Raw genomic sequence first — 15,925 nt, 5'->3', positions numbered from 1 at the left:
GTGCTAGTGTAGGGGTATCATGCAAGATTATCATTCGTGCGACCTTGGTTTGAGACCTGGCTAGTGCATAATGTGTTTTTTGAATCCTATGAAATGTTTAAAATTAATATATATTGAATCTCACTAAAACAACTGCAATATTGCATTTCTCAGAGATTAGCATCCAAGATGTTTCTATTCACCAAATTCTTAAAAAGCATAGAAGTAACACTTCCTCTCCACAGGTAAAAAAATTGTGCTACTGACACAAACACTAAAGTCCCAAAGCTGCTATTGTAAAGGCAATTACATTTCCGAATTATTTATATTTGCTCCAAAAACTCTTTAGCACAATCTTCCTTGAACTAAAAATACATCCATGGAGCAAATGTATGTACTTCTTATCTTGGGAAATCTATACTACAGTGCAAATAGAACAATTTCACTTGAAAATCATAGCCAAATTGCACATTTTTGACTAAAGATTATCAATTGAGTGTTAGTCATTTGTTGTGTGAATTAAAGGTTTCTAAAGAGCGCTAGTAGAGTAGGGGTATCATGCAAGATTCCCATTCTTGCGGCCCGGGTTCGAGTCCCGGCTAGCGCATGAAAATGTGTCTTTTGAATCCTAAGACATTTTTCAAATTAATATATATTGAATCTCACTAAAAACATTACAATATTGCATTTCTCAAAGATGAGCCTCCAAGATGTCTCTATTCACCAAATTCTTAAAAAGCATAATAGTAACATTTCCTCTCCACAGGTAAAAAAAATGTGCTACTGACACAAACACTAAAGACCCAAAGCAGCTATTGTAAAGGCAATTACATTTCCGAATTATTTATATTTGTTCCACAAACTCTTTAGCACAATCTTCTTTGAACTAAAAATACATCCATGGAGCAAAGATATGTATTTCTTATCTTGGGAAATCTATACAACAGTGCAAATAGTACAATTTCACTTGAAAATCATAGCCAAATTGAACATTTTTGACTAAAGATCATCAATTGATTGTTAGTCATTTGTTGTGTGAATTATAGGTAGCTAAAAAGCGCTAGTAGTGTAGGGGTATCATGCAAGATTCCCATTCTTGCGACCCGGGTTCGAGTCCCGGCTAGCGCATGAAAATGTGTCTTTTCAATTCTATAAAATCTGTTAAATTAATATATAATTAATCTGTATAAAAAACATAGCTTTATTGCTTTTCTCAGAGATAGTCCTTGAAAATGTATCAATTCACAAAATTTTTAAAAAGCATAGAGGTAACATTTTCTCTCCACAGGTAAAAAAAATGTACTAGTGATACAAACACTAAAGAGTTAAAGCTTTAATTGTGAAGTCAATTATAATTCTTAATTTTTGACATCTGCTCCACAATGTCATTATCAAATCTTTCCTTGAAAAAAATACATCCAAAGAGTAAATATATGTATTTCTTATTGTGGGAAACTTATAAGGTAGTGGAGATAGTACAACTTCACTTGAAAAACACCGTCACATTGCACAATTTTCACTAGAGATTAACAATTGATTGTAAGACTTCTTTTATGTGAATGTAGTTCTTTAAGAATGTGCTAGTGTAGGGGTATCATGCAAGATTATCATTCGTGCGACCTTGGTTTGAGACCTGGCTAGTGCATAATGTGTCTTTTGAATCCTATGAAATGTTTCAAATTAATATATATTGAATCTCACTAAAAACACTGCAATATTGCATTTCTCAGAGATTAGCATCCAAGATGTTTCTATTCACCAAATTCTTAAAAAGCATAGAAGTAACACTTCCTCTCCACAGGTAAAAAAATTATGCTACTGGCACAAACACTAAAGTCCCAAAGCTGCTATTGTAATGGCAATAACATTTCCAAATTATTTATATTTGCTCCACAAACTCTTTAGCACAATCTTCCTTGAACTAAAAATACATCCATGGAGAAAATGTATGTACTTCTTATCTTGGGAAATCTATACAACAGTGCAAATAGTACAATTTCACTTGAAAATCATAGCCAAATTGCACATTTTTGACTAAAGATTATCAATTGATTGTTAGTCATTTGTTATGTGAATTAAAAGTTTCTAAAGAGCGCTAGTAGTGTAGGGGTATCATGCAAGATTCCCATTCTTGTGACCCGGGTTAGAGTCCTGGCTAGCGCATGAAAATGTGTTTTATGAATCCTATGACATTTTTCAAATTAATATATATTGAATCTCACTAAAAACATTACAATATTGCATTTCTCAAAGATGAGCCTCCAAGATGTCTCTATTCACCAAATTCTTAAAAAGCATAATAGTAACATTTCCTCTCCACAGGTAAAAAAAAAGTGCTACGGACACAAACACTAAAGACCCAAAGCTGCAATTGTAAAGGCAATTACATTTCCGAATTAACTACATTTGTTCCAAAAACTCTTTAGCACAATCTTCCTTGAACTAAAAATACATCCATGGAGCAAAGATATGTATTTCTTATCTTGGGAAATCTATACAACAGTGCAAATAGTACAATTTCACTTGAAAATCATAGCCAAATTGAACATTTTTGACTAAAGATCATCAATTGATTGTTAGTCATTTGTTGTGTGAATTATAGGTAGCTAAAAAGCGCTAGTAGTGTAGGGGTATCATGCAAGATTCCCATTCTTGTGACCGGGGTTCGAGTCCCAGCTAGCGCATAAAAGTGTGTCTTTTCAATTCTATAAAATCTGTTAAATTAATATATAATTAATCTGTATAAAAAACATAGCTTTATTGCTTTTCTCAGAGATAGTCCTTGAAGATGTCTCAATTCACAAAATTCTTAAAAAGCATAGAGGTAACATTTTCTCTCCACAGGTAAAAAAAATGTACCAGTGATACAAACACTAAAGAGTTAAAGCTTTAATTGTGAAGTCAATTATATTTCTTAATTTTTTACATCTGCTCCACAATGTCATTATCAAATCTTTCCTTGAAAAAAAATACATCCAAAGATTAAATATATGTATTTCTTATTGTGGGAAACTTATAAGGCAGTGGAGATAGTACAACTTCACTTGAAAAACACCGTCACATTGCACAATTTTCACTAGAGATTAACAATTGATTGTAAGACTTCTTTTATGTGAATGTAGTTCTTTAAGAATGTGCTAGTGTAGGGGTATCATGCAAGATTATCATTCGTGCGACCTTGGTTTGAGACCTGGCTAGTGCATAATGTGTCTTTTGAATCCTATGAAATGTTTAAAATTAATATATATTGAATCTCACTAAAACAACTGCAATATTGCATTTCTCAGAGATTAGCATCCAAGATGTCTCTATTCACCAAATTCTTAAAAAGCATAGAAGTAACACTTCCTCTCCACAGGTAAAAAAAATTGTGCTACTGACACAAACACTAAAGTCCCAAAGCTGCTATTGTAATGGCAATAACATTTCCAAATTATTTATATTTGCTCCACAAACTCTTTAGCACAATCTTCCTTGAACTAAAAATACATCCATGGAGAAAATGTATGTACTTCTTATCTTGGGAAATCTATACAACAGTGCAAATAGTACAATTTCACTTGAAAATCATAGCCAAATTGAAAATTTTTGACTAAAGATTATCAATTGATTGTTAGTCATTTGTTGTGTGAATTAAAGGTTTCTAAAGAGCGCTAGTAGAGTAGGGGTATCATGCAAGATTCCCATTCTTGCGGCCCGGGTTCGAGTCCCGGCTAGCGCATGAAAATGTGTCATTTGAATCCTAAGACATTTTTCAAATTAATATATATTGAATCTCACTAAAAACATTACAATATTGCATTTCTCAAAGATGAGCCTCCAAGATGTCTCTATTCACCAAATTCTTAAAAAGCATAATAGTAACATTTCCTCTCCACAGGTAAAAAAAATGTGCTACTGACACAAACACTAAAGACCCAAAGCAGCTATTGTAAAGGCAATTACATTTCCGAATTATTTATATTTGTTCCACAAACTCTTTAGCACAATCTTCTTTGAACTAAAAATACATCCATGGAGCAAAGATATGTATTTCTTATCTTGGGAAATCTATACAACAGTGCAAATAGTACAATTTCACTTGAAAATCATAGCCAAATTGAACATTTTTGACTAAAGATCATCAATTGATTGTTAGTCATTTGTTGTGTGAATTATAGGTAGCTAAAAAGCGCTAGTAGTGTAGGGGTATCATGCAAGATTCCCATTCTTGTGACCGGGGTTCGAGTCCCAGCTAGCGCATAAAAGTGTGTCTTTTCAATTCTATAAAATCTGTTAAATTAATATATAATTAATCTGTATAAAAAACATAGCTTTATTGCTTTTCTCAGAGATAGTCCTTGAAGATGTCTCAATTCACAAAATTCTTAAAAAGCATAGAGGTAACATTTTCTCTCCACAGGTAAAAAAAATGTACCAGTGATACAAACACTAAAGAGTTAAAGCTTTAATTGTGAAGTCAATTATATTTCTTAATTTTTTACATCTGCTCCACAATGTCATTATCAAATCTTTCCTTGAAAAAAAATACATCCAAAGATTAAATATATGTATTTCTTATTGTGGGAAACTTATAAGGCAGTGGAGATAGTACAACTTCACTTGAAAAACACAGTCACATTGCACAATTTTCACTAGAGATTAACAATTGATTGTAAGACTTCTTTTATGTGAATGTAGTTCTTTAAGAATGTGCTAGTGTAGGGGTATCATGCAAGATTATCATTCGTGCGACCTTGGTTTGAGACCTGGCTAGTGCATAATGTGTTTTTTGAATCCTATGAAATGTTTAAAATTAATATATATTGAATCTCACTAAAACAACTGCAATATTGCATTTCTCAGAGATTAGCATCCAAGATGTTTCTATTCACCAAATTCTTAAAAAGCATAGAAGTAACACTTCCTCTCCACAGGTAAAAAAATTGTGCTACTGACACAAACACTAAAGTCCCAAAGCTGCTATTGTAAAGGCAATTACATTTCCGAATTATTTATATTTGCTCCAAAAACTCTTTAGCACAATCTTCCTTGAACTAAAAATACATCCATGGAGCAAATGTATGTACTTCTTATCTTGGGAAATCTATACTACAGTGCAAATAGAACAATTTCACTTGAAAATCATAGCCAAATTGCACATTTTTGACTAAAGATTATCAATTGAGTGTTAGTCATTTGTTGTGTGAATTAAAGGTTTCTAAAGAGCGCTAGTAGAGTAGGGGTATCATGCAAGATTCCCATTCTTGCGGCCCGGGTTCGAGTCCCGGCTAGCGCATGAAAATGTGTCTTTTGAATCCTAAGACATTTTTCAAATTAATATATATTGAATCTCACTAAAAACATTACAATATTGCATTTCTCAAAGATGAGCCTCCAAGATGTCTCTATTCACCAAATTCTTAAAAAGCATAATAGTAACATTTCCTCTCCACAGGTAAAAAAAATGTGCTACTGACACAAACACTAAAGACCCAAAGCAGCTATTGTAAAGGCAATTACATTTCCGAATTATTTATATTTGTTCCACAAACTCTTTAGCACAATCTTCTTTGAACTAAAAATACATCCATGGAGCAAAGATATGTATTTCTTATCTTGGGAAATCTATACAACAGTGCAAATAGTACAATTTCACTTGAAAATCATAGCCAAATTGAACATTTTTGACTAAAGATCATCAATTGATTGTTAGTCATTTGTTGTGTGAATTATAGGTAGCTAAAAAGCGCTAGTAGTGTAGGGGTATCATGCAAGATTCCCATTCTTGCGACCCGGGTTCGAGTCCCGGCTAGCGCATGAAAATGTGTCTTTTGAATTCTATAAAATCTGTTAAATTAATATATAATTAATCTGTATAAAAAACATAGCTTTATTGCTTTTCTCAGAGATAGTCCTTGAAAATGTATCAATTCACAAAATTTTTAAAAAGCATAGAGGTAACATTTTCTCTCCACAGGTAAAAAAAATGTACTAGTGATACAAACACTAAAGAGTTAAAGCTTTAATTGTGAAGTCAATTATAATTCTTAATTTTTGACATCTGCTCCACAATGTCATTATCAAATCTTTCCTTGAAAAAAATACATCCAAAGAGTAAATATATGTATTTCTTATTGTGGGAAACTTATAAGGCAGTGGAGATAGTACAACTTCACTTGAAAAACACCGTCACATTGCACAATTTTCACTAGAGATTAACAATTGATTGTAAGACTTCTTTTATGTGAATGTAGTTCTTTAAGAATGTGCTAGTGTAGGGGTATCATGCAAGATTATCATTCGTGCGACCTTGGTTTGAGACCTGGCTAGTGCATAATGTGTCTTTTGAATCCTATGAAATGTTTCAAATTAATATATATTGAATCTCACTAAAAACACTGCAATATTGCATTTCTCAGAGATTAGCATCCAAGATGTTTCTATTCACCAAATTCTTAAAAAGCATAGAAGTAACACTTCCTCTCCACAGGTAAAAAAATTATGCTACTGGCACAAACACTAAAGTCCCAAAGCTGCTATTGTAATGGCAATAACATTTCCAAATTATTTATATTTGCTCCACAAACTCTTTAGCACAATCTTCCTTGAACTAAAAATACATCCATGGAGAAAATGTATGTACTTCTTATCTTGGGAAATCTATACAACAGTGCAAATAGTACAATTTCACTTGAAAATCATAGCCAAATTGCACATTTTTGACTAAAGATTATCAATTGATTGTTAGTCATTTGTTATGTGAATTAAAAGTTTCTAAAGAGCGCTAGTAGTGTAGGGGTATCATGCAAGATTCCCATTCTTGTGACCCGGGTTAGAGTCCTGGCTAGCGCATGAAAATGTGTTTTTTGAATCCTATGACATTTTTCAAATTAATATATATTGAATCTCACTAAAAACATTACAATATTGCATTTCTCAAAGATGAGCCTCCAAGATGTCTCTATTCACCAAATTCTTAAAAAGCATAATAGTAACATTTCCTCTCCACAGGTAAAAAAAAAGTGCTACGGACACAAACACTAAAGACCCAAAGCTGCAATTGTAAAGGCAATTACATTTCCGAATTAACTACATTTGTTCCAAAAACTCTTTAGCACAATCTTCCTTGAACTAAAAATACATCCATGGAGCAAAGATATGTATTTCTTATCTTGGGAAATCTATACAACAGTGCAAATAGTACAATTTCACTTGAAAATCATAGCCAAATTGAACATTTTTGACTAAAGATCATCAATTGATTGTTAGTCATTTGTTGTGTGAATTATAGGTAGCTAAAAAGCGCTAGTAGTGTAGGGGTATCATGCAAGATTCCCATTCTTGTGACCGGGGTTCGAGTCCCAGCTAGCGCATAAAAGTGTGTCTTTTCAATTCTATAAAATCTGTTAAATTAATATATAATTAATCTGTATAAAAAACATAGCTTTATTGCTTTTCTCAGAGATAGTCCTTGAAGATGTCTCAATTCACAAAATTCTTAAAAAGCATAGAGGTAACATTTTCTCTCCACAGGTAAAAAAAATGTACCAGTGATACAAACACTAAAGAGTTAAAGCTTTAATTGTGAAGTCAATTATATTTCTTAATTTTTTACATCTGCTCCACAATGTCATTATCAAATCTTTCCTTGAAAAAAAATACATCCAAAGATTAAATATATGTATTTCTTATTGTGGGAAACTTATAAGGCAGTGGAGATAGTACAACTTCACTTGAAAAACACCGTCACATTGCACAATTTTCACTAGAGATTAACAATTGATTGTAAGACTTCTTTTATGTGAATGTAGTTCTTTAAGAATGTGCTAGTGTAGGGGTATCATGCAAGATTATCATTCGTGCGACCTTGGTTTGAGACCTGGCTAGTGCATAATGTGTCTTTTGAATCCTATGAAATGTTTAAAATTAATATATATTGAATCTCACTAAAACAACTGCAATATTGCATTTCTCAGAGATTAGCATCCAAGATGTCTCTATTCACCAAATTCTTAAAAAGCATAGAAGTAACACTTCCTCTCCACAGGTAAAAAAAATTGTGCTAATGACACAAACACTAAAGTCCCAAAGCTGCTATTGTAATGGCAATAACATTTCCAAATTATTTATATTTGCTCCACAAACTCTTTAGCACAATCTTCCTTGAACTAAAAATACATCCATGGAGAAAATGTATGTACTTCTTATCTTGGGAAATCTATACAACAGTGCAAATAGTACAATTTCACTTGAAAATCATAGCCAAATTGAAAATTTTTGACTAAAGATTATCAATTGATTGTTAGTCATTTGTTGTGTGAATTAAAGGTTTCTAAAGAGTGCTAGTAGAGTAGGGGTATCATGCAAGATTCCCATTCTTGCGGCCCGGGTTCGAGTCCCGGCTAGCGCATGAAAATGTGTCATTTGAATCCTAAGACATTTTTCAAATTAATATATATTGAATCTCACTAAAAACATTACAATATTGCATTTCTCAAAGATGAGCCTCCAAGATGTCTCTATTCACCAAATTCTTAAAAAGCATAATAGTAACATTTCCTCTCCACAGGTAAAAAAAATGTGCTACTGACACAAACACTAAAGACCCAAAGCAGCTATTGTAAAGGCAATTACATTTCCGAATTATTTATATTTGTTCCACAAACTCTTTAGCACAATCTTCTTTGAACTAAAAATACATCCATGGAGCAAAGATATGTATTTCTTATCTTGGGAAATCTATACAACAGTGCAAATAGTACAATTTCACTTGAAAATCATAGCCAAATTGAACATTTTTGACTAAAGATCATCAATTGATTGTTAGTCATTTGTTGTGTGAATTATAGGTAGCTAAAAAGCGCTAGTAGTGTAGGGGTATCATGCAAGATTCCCATTCTTGTGACCAGGGTTCGAGTCCCAGCTAGCGCATAAAAGTGTGTCTTTTCAATTCTATAAAATCTGTTAAATTAATATATAATTAATCTGTATAAAAAACATAGCTTTATTGCTTTTCTCAGAGATAGTCCTTGAAGATGTCTCAATTCACAAAATTCTTAAAAAGCATAGAGGTAACATTTTCTCTCCACAGGTAAAAAAAATGTACCAGTGATACAAACACTAAAGAGTTAAAGCTTTAATTGTGAAGTCAATTATATTTCTTAATTTTTTACATCTGCTCCACAATGTCATTATCAAATCTTTCCTTGAAAAAAAATACATCCAAAGATTAAATATATGTATTTCTTATTGTGGGAAACTTATAAGGCAGTGGAGATAGTACAACTTCACTTGAAAAACACAGTCACATTGCACAATTTTCACTAGAGATTAACAATTGATTGTAAGACTTCTTTTATGTGAATGTAGTTCTTTAAGAATGTGCTAGTGTAGGGGTATCATGCAAGATTATCATTCGTGCGACCTTGGTTTGAGACCTGGCTAGTGCATAATGTGTTTTTTGAATCCTATGAAATGTTTAAAATTAATATATATTGAATCTCACTAAAACAACTGCAATATTGCATTTCTCAGAGATTAGCATCCAAGATGTTTCTATTCACCAAATTCTTAAAAAGCATAGAAGTAACACTTCCTCTCCACAGGTAAAAAAATTGTGCTACTGACACAAACACTAAAGTCCCAAAGCTGCTATTGTAAAGGCAATTACATTTCCGAATTATTTATATTTGCTCCAAAAACTCTTTAGCACAATCTTCCTTGAACTAAAAATACATCCATGGAGCAAATGTATGTACTTCTTATCTTGGGAAATCTATACTACAGTGCAAATAGAACAATTTCACTTGAAAATCATAGCCAAATTGCACATTTTTGACTAAAGATTATCAATTGAGTGTTAGTCATTTGTTGTGTGAATTAAAGGTTTCTAAAGAGCGCTAGTAGAGTAGGGGTATCATGCAAGATTCCCATTCTTGCGGCCCGGGTTCGAGTCCCGGCTAGCGCATGAAAATGTGTCTTTTGAATCCTAAGACATTTTTCAAATTAATATATATTGAATCTCACTAAAAACATTACAATATTGCATTTCTCAAAGATGAGCCTCCAAGATGTCTCTATTCACCAAATTCTTAAAAAGCATAATAGTAACATTTCCTCTCCACAGGTAAAAAAAATGTGCTACTGACACAAACACTAAAGACCCAAAGCAGCTATTGTAAAGGCAATTACATTTCCGAATTATTTATATTTGTTCCACAAACTCTTTAGCACAATCTTCTTTGAACTAAAAATACATCCATGGAGCAAAGATATGTATTTCTTATCTTGGGAAATCTATACAACAGTGCAAATAGTACAATTTCACTTGAAAATCATAGCCAAATTGAACATTTTTGACTAAAGATCATCAATTGATTGTTAGTCATTTGTTGTGTGAATTATAGGTAGCTAAAAAGCGCTAGTAGTGTAGGGGTATCATGCAAGATTCCCATTCTTGCGACCCGGGTTCGAGTCCCGGCTAGCGCATGAAAATGTGTCTTTTGAATTCTATAAAATCTGTTAAATTAATATATAATTAATCTGTATAAAAAACATAGCTTTATTGCTTTTCTCAGAGATAGTCCTTGAAAATGTATCAATTCACAAAATTTTTAAAAAGCATAGAGGTAACATTTTCTCTCCACAGGTAAAAAAAATGTACTAGTGATACAAACACTAAAGAGTTAAAGCTTTAATTGTGAAGTCAATTATAATTCTTAATTTTTGACATCTGCTCCACAATGTCATTATCAAATCTTTCCTTGAAAAAAAATACATCCAAAGAGTAAATATATGTATTTCTTATTGTGGGAAACTTATAAGGCAGTGGAGATAGTACAACTTCACTTGAAAAACACCGTCACATTGCACAATTTTCACTAGAGATTAACAATTGATTGTAAGACTTCTTTTATGTGAATGTAGTTCTTTAAGAATGTGCTAGTGTAGGGGTATCATGCAAGATTATCATTCGTGCGACCTTGGTTTGAGACCTGGCTAGTGCATAATGTGTCTTTTGAATCCTATGAAATGTTTCAAATTAATATATATTGAATCTCACTAAAAACACTGCAATATTGCATTTCTCAGAGATTAGCATCCAAGATGTTTCTATTCACCAAATTCTTAAAAAGCATAGAAGTAACACTTCCTCTCCACAGGTAAAAAAATTATGCTACTGGCACAAACACTAAAGTCCCAAAGCTGCTATTGTAATGGCAATAACATTTCCAAATTATTTATATTTGCTCCACAAACTCTTTAGCACAATCTTCCTTGAACTAAAAATACATCCATGGAGAAAATGTATGTACTTCTTATCTTGGGAAATCTATACAACAGTGCAAATAGTACAATTTCACTTGAAAATCATAGCCAAATTGCACATTTTTGACTAAAGATTATCAATTGATTGTTAGTCATTTGTTATGTGAATTAAAAGTTTCTAAAGAGCGCTAGTAGTGTAGGGGTATCATGCAAGATTCCCATTCTTGTGACCCGGGTTAGAGTCCTGGCTAGCGCATGAAAATGTGTTTTTTGAATCCTATGACATTTTTCAAATTAATATATATTGAATCTCACTAAAAACATTACAATATTGCATTTCTCAAAGATGAGCCTCCAAGATGTCTCTATTCACCAAATTCTTAAAAAGCATAATAGTAACATTTCCTCTCCACAGGTAAAAAAAAAGTGCTACGGACACAAACACTAAAGACCCAAAGCTGCAATTGTAAAGGCAATTACATTTCCGAATTAACTACATTTGTTCCAAAAACTCTTTAGCACAATCTTCCTTGAACTAAAAATACATCCATGGAGCAAAGATATGTATTTCTTATCTTGGGAAATCTATACAACAGTGCAAATAGTACAATTTCACTTGAAAATCATAGCCAAATTGAACATTTTTGACTAAAGATCATCAATTGATTGTTAGTCATTTGTTGTGTGAATTATAGGTAGCTAAAAAGCGCTAGTAGTGTAGGGGTATCATGCAAGATTCCCATTCTTGTGACCGGGGTTCGAGTCCCAGCTAGCGCATAAAAGTGTGTCTTTTCAATTCTATAAAATCTGTTAAATTAATATATAATTAATCTGTATAAAAAACATAGCTTTATTGCTTTTCTCAGAGATAGTCCTTGAAGATGTCTCAATTCACAAAATTCTTAAAAAGCATAGAGGTAACATTTTCTCTCCACAGGTAAAAAAAATGTACCAGTGATACAAACACTAAAGAGTTAAAGCTTTAATTGTGAAGTCAATTATATTTCTTAATTTTTTACATCTGCTCCACAATGTCATTATCAAATCTTTCCTTGAAAAAAAATACATCCAAAGATTAAATATATGTATTTCTTATTGTGGGAAACTTATAAGGCAGTGGAGATAGTACAACTTCACTTGAAAAACACCGTCACATTGCACAATTTTCACTAGAGATTAACAATTGATTGTAAGACTTCTTTTATGTGAATGTAGTTCTTTAAGAATGTGCTAGTGTAGGGGTATCATGCAAGATTATCATTCGTGCGACCTTGGTTTGAGACCTGGCTAGTGCATAATGTGTCTTTTGAATCCTATGAAATGTTTAAAATTAATATATATTGAATCTCACTAAAACAACTGCAATATTGCATTTCTCAGAGATTAGCATCCAAGATGTCTCTATTCACCAAATTCTTAAAAAGCATAGAAGTAACACTTCCTCTCCACAGGTAAAAAAAATTGTGCTACTGACACAAACACTAAAGTCCCAAAGCTGCTATTGTAATGGCAATAACATTTCCAAATTATTTATATTTGCTCCACAAACTCTTTAGCACAATCTTCCTTGAACTAAAAATACATCCATGGAGAAAATGTATGTACTTCTTATCTTGGGAAATCTATACAACAGTGCAAATAGTACAATTTCACTTGAAAATCATAGCCAAATTGAACATTTTTGACTAAAGATTATCAATTGATTGTTAGTCATTTGTTGTGTGAATTAAAGGTTTCTAAAGAGCGCTAGTAGAGTAGGGGTATCATGCAAGATTCCCATTCTTGCGGCCCGGGTTCGAGTCCCGGCTAGCGCATGAAAATGTGTCATTTGAATCCTAAGACATTTTTCAAATTAATATATATTGAATCTCACTAAAAACATTACAATATTGCATTTCTCAAAGATGAGCCTCCAAGATGTCTCTATTCACCAAATTCTTAAAAAGCATAATAGTAACATTTCCTCTCCACAGGTAAAAAAAATGTGCTACTGACACAAACACTAAAGACCCAAAGCAGCTATTGAAAAGGCAATTACATTTCCGAATTATTTATATTTGTTCCACAAACTCTTTAGCACAATCTTCTTTGAACTAAAAATACATCCATGGAGCAAAGATATGTATTTCTTATCTTGGGAAATCTATACAACAGTGCAAATAGTACAATTTCACTTGAAAATCATAGCCAAATTGAACATTTTTGAATAAAGATCATCAATTGATTGTTAGTCATTTGTTGTGTGAATTATAGGTAGCTAAAAAGCGCTAGTAGTGTAGGGGTATCATGCAAGATTCCCATTCTTGCGACCCGGGTTCGAGTCCCGGCTAGCGCATGAAAGTGTGTCTTTTGAATTCTATAAAATCTGTTAAATTAATATATAATTAATCTGTATAAAAAACATAGCTTTATTGCTTTTCTCAGAGATAGTCCTTGAAAATGTATCAATTCACAAAATTTTTAAAAAGCATAGAGGTAACATTTTCTCTCCACAGGTAAAAAAAATGTACTAGTGATACAAACACTAAAGAGTTAAAGCTTTAATTGTGAAGTCAATTATAATTCTTAATTTTTGACATCTGCTCCACAATGTCATTATCAAATCTTTCCTTGAAAAAAAATACATCCAAAGAGTAAATATATGTATTTCTTATTGTGGGAAACTTATAAGGCAGTGGAGATAGTACAACTTCACTTGAAAAACACCGTCACATTGCACAATTTTCACTAGAGATTAACAATTGATTGTAAGACTTCTTTTATGTGAATGTAGTTCTTTAAGAATGTGCTAGTGTAGGGGTATCATGCAAGATTATCATTCGTGCGACCTTGGTTTGAGACCTGGCTAGTGCATAATGTGTCTTTTGAATCCTATGAAATGTTTCAAATTAATATATATTGAATCTCACTAAAAACACTGCAATATTGCATTTCTCAGAGATTAGCATCCAAGATGTTTCTATTCACCAAATTCTTAAAAAGCATAGAAGTAACACTTCCTCTCCACAGGTAAAAAAATTATGCTACTGGCACAAACACTAAAATCCCAAAGCTGCTATTGTAATGGCAATAACATTTCCAAATTATTTATATTTGCTCCACAAACTCTTTAGCACAATCTTCCTTGAACTAAAAATACATCCATGGAGCAAATGTATGTACTTCTTATCTTGGGAAATCTATACTACAGTGCAAATAGTACAATTTCACTTGAAAATCATAGCCAAATTGCACATTTTTGACTAAAGATTATCAATTGATTGTTAGTCATTTGTTATGTGAATTAAAAGTTTCTAAAGAGCGCTAGTAGTGTAGGGGTATCATGCAAGATTCCCATTTTTGTGACCCGGGTTAGAATCCCGGCTAGCGCATGAAAATGTGTTTTTTGAATCCTATGACATTTTTCAAATTAATATATATAGAATCTCACTAAAAACATTACTATATTGCATTTCTCAAAGATGAGCCTCCAAGATGTCTCTATTCACCAAATTCTTAAAAAGCATAATAGTAACATTTCCTCTCCACAGGTAAAAAAAAAGTGCTACGGACACAAACACTAAAGACCCAAAGCTGCAATTGTAAAGGCAATTACATTTCCGAATTAACTACATTTGTTCCAAAAACTCTTTAGCACAATCTTCCTTCAACTAAAAATACATCCATGGAGCAAAGATATGTAATTCTTATCTTGGGAAATCTATACAACAGTGCAAATAGTACAATTTCACTTGAAAATCATAGCCAAATTGAACATTTTTGACTAAAGATCATCAATTGATTGTTAGTCATTTGTTGTGTGAATTATAGGTAGCTAAAAAGTGCTAGTAGTGTAGGGGTATCATGCAAGATTCCCATTCTTGTGACTGGGGTTCGAGTCCCAGCTAGCGCATAAAAGTGTGTCTTTTCAATTCTATAAAATCTGTTAAATTAATATTTAATTAATCTGTATAAAAAACATAGCTTTATTGCTTTTCTCAGAGATAGTCCTTGAAGATGTCTCAATTCACAAAATTCTTAAAAAGCATAGAGGTAACATTTTCTCTCCACAGGTAAAAAAAATGTACCAGTGATACAAACACTAAAGAGTTAAAGCTTTAATTGTGAAGTCAATTATATTTCTTAATTTTTTACATCTGCTCCACAATGTCATTATCAAATCTTTCCTTGAAAAAAAATACATCCAAAGATTAAATATATGTATTTCTTATTGTGGGAAACTTATAAGGCAGTGGAGATAGTACAACTTCACTTGAAAAACACAGTCACATTGCACAATTTTCACTAGAGATTAACAATTGATTGTAAGACTTCTTTTATGTGAATGTAGTTCTTTAAGAATGTGCTAGTGTAGGGGTATCATGCAAGATTATCATTCGTGCGACCTTGGTTTGAGACCTGGCTAGTGCATAATGTGTCTTTTGAATCCTATGAAATGTTTCAAATTAATATATATTGAATCTCACTAAAACACTGCAATATTGCATTTCTCAGAGATTAGCATCCAAGATGTCTCTATTCACCAAATTCTTAAAAAGCATAGAAGTAACACTTCCTCTCCACAGGTTAAAAAAAATGTGCTACTGACACAAACACTAAAGTCCCAAAGCTGCTATTGTAAAGGCAATTACATTTCCGAATTATTTATATTTGCTCCACAAACTCTTTAGCACAATCTTCCTTGAACTAAAAATAC

At 32.3% G+C, this 15,925-nt stretch overlaps 18 non-coding genes across 18 annotated transcripts; all 18 read left to right on the top strand.

The window, feature by feature from the left end:
* The first annotated feature begins 515 nt into the window (after positions 1 to 515).
* Positions 516 to 586, top strand: TRNAG-CCC (transfer RNA glycine (anticodon CCC)). Its single transcript has one exon. It is a non-coding gene; the product is annotated as a tRNA-Gly (tRNA).
* Positions 587 to 1,036: 450 nt separating this feature from the next.
* Positions 1,037 to 1,107, top strand: TRNAG-CCC (transfer RNA glycine (anticodon CCC)). Its single transcript has one exon. It is a non-coding gene; the product is annotated as a tRNA-Gly (tRNA).
* A 964-nt stretch (positions 1,108 to 2,071) lies between these two features.
* Positions 2,072 to 2,142, top strand: TRNAG-CCC (transfer RNA glycine (anticodon CCC)). Its single transcript has one exon. It is a non-coding gene; the product is annotated as a tRNA-Gly (tRNA).
* A 450-nt stretch (positions 2,143 to 2,592) lies between these two features.
* Positions 2,593 to 2,663, top strand: TRNAG-CCC (transfer RNA glycine (anticodon CCC)). The gene has a single exon. It is a non-coding gene; the product is annotated as a tRNA-Gly (tRNA).
* Positions 2,664 to 3,629: 966 nt separating this feature from the next.
* TRNAG-CCC (transfer RNA glycine (anticodon CCC)) lies at positions 3,630 to 3,700 on the top strand. The gene has a single exon. It is a non-coding gene; the product is annotated as a tRNA-Gly (tRNA).
* Positions 3,701 to 4,150: 450 nt separating this feature from the next.
* TRNAG-CCC (transfer RNA glycine (anticodon CCC)) lies at positions 4,151 to 4,221 on the top strand. Its single transcript has one exon. It is a non-coding gene; the product is annotated as a tRNA-Gly (tRNA).
* Positions 4,222 to 5,186: 965 nt separating this feature from the next.
* On the top strand, positions 5,187 to 5,257 carry TRNAG-CCC (transfer RNA glycine (anticodon CCC)). Its single transcript has one exon. It is a non-coding gene; the product is annotated as a tRNA-Gly (tRNA).
* Positions 5,258 to 5,707: 450 nt separating this feature from the next.
* Positions 5,708 to 5,778, top strand: TRNAG-CCC (transfer RNA glycine (anticodon CCC)). The gene has a single exon. It is a non-coding gene; the product is annotated as a tRNA-Gly (tRNA).
* A 964-nt stretch (positions 5,779 to 6,742) lies between these two features.
* Positions 6,743 to 6,813, top strand: TRNAG-CCC (transfer RNA glycine (anticodon CCC)). Its single transcript has one exon. It is a non-coding gene; the product is annotated as a tRNA-Gly (tRNA).
* A 450-nt stretch (positions 6,814 to 7,263) lies between these two features.
* Positions 7,264 to 7,334, top strand: TRNAG-CCC (transfer RNA glycine (anticodon CCC)). The gene has a single exon. It is a non-coding gene; the product is annotated as a tRNA-Gly (tRNA).
* Positions 7,335 to 8,821: 1,487 nt separating this feature from the next.
* Positions 8,822 to 8,892, top strand: TRNAG-CCC (transfer RNA glycine (anticodon CCC)). The gene has a single exon. It is a non-coding gene; the product is annotated as a tRNA-Gly (tRNA).
* A 965-nt stretch (positions 8,893 to 9,857) lies between these two features.
* On the top strand, positions 9,858 to 9,928 carry TRNAG-CCC (transfer RNA glycine (anticodon CCC)). Its single transcript has one exon. It is a non-coding gene; the product is annotated as a tRNA-Gly (tRNA).
* A 450-nt stretch (positions 9,929 to 10,378) lies between these two features.
* Positions 10,379 to 10,449, top strand: TRNAG-CCC (transfer RNA glycine (anticodon CCC)). The gene has a single exon. It is a non-coding gene; the product is annotated as a tRNA-Gly (tRNA).
* Positions 10,450 to 11,414: 965 nt separating this feature from the next.
* On the top strand, positions 11,415 to 11,485 carry TRNAG-CCC (transfer RNA glycine (anticodon CCC)). Its single transcript has one exon. It is a non-coding gene; the product is annotated as a tRNA-Gly (tRNA).
* Positions 11,486 to 11,935: 450 nt separating this feature from the next.
* TRNAG-CCC (transfer RNA glycine (anticodon CCC)) lies at positions 11,936 to 12,006 on the top strand. The gene has a single exon. It is a non-coding gene; the product is annotated as a tRNA-Gly (tRNA).
* A 966-nt stretch (positions 12,007 to 12,972) lies between these two features.
* TRNAG-CCC (transfer RNA glycine (anticodon CCC)) lies at positions 12,973 to 13,043 on the top strand. Its single transcript has one exon. It is a non-coding gene; the product is annotated as a tRNA-Gly (tRNA).
* Positions 13,044 to 13,493: 450 nt separating this feature from the next.
* Positions 13,494 to 13,564, top strand: TRNAG-CCC (transfer RNA glycine (anticodon CCC)). The gene has a single exon. It is a non-coding gene; the product is annotated as a tRNA-Gly (tRNA).
* Positions 13,565 to 14,529: 965 nt separating this feature from the next.
* TRNAG-CCC (transfer RNA glycine (anticodon CCC)) lies at positions 14,530 to 14,600 on the top strand. The gene has a single exon. It is a non-coding gene; the product is annotated as a tRNA-Gly (tRNA).
* Positions 14,601 to 15,925: the final 1,325 nt, after the last annotated feature.

Source organism: Taudactylus pleione, unplaced genomic scaffold (assembly GCF_031769625.1).
Source record: "Taudactylus pleione unplaced genomic scaffold, aTauple2 ptg000497l, whole genome shotgun sequence".
Taxonomy (NCBI): Eukaryota; Metazoa; Chordata; class Amphibia; order Anura; family Myobatrachidae; genus Taudactylus; species Taudactylus pleione.
Note: the sequence above shows the minus strand (reverse complement) of the source record. Positions and strands in the feature narration are given on the sequence as shown.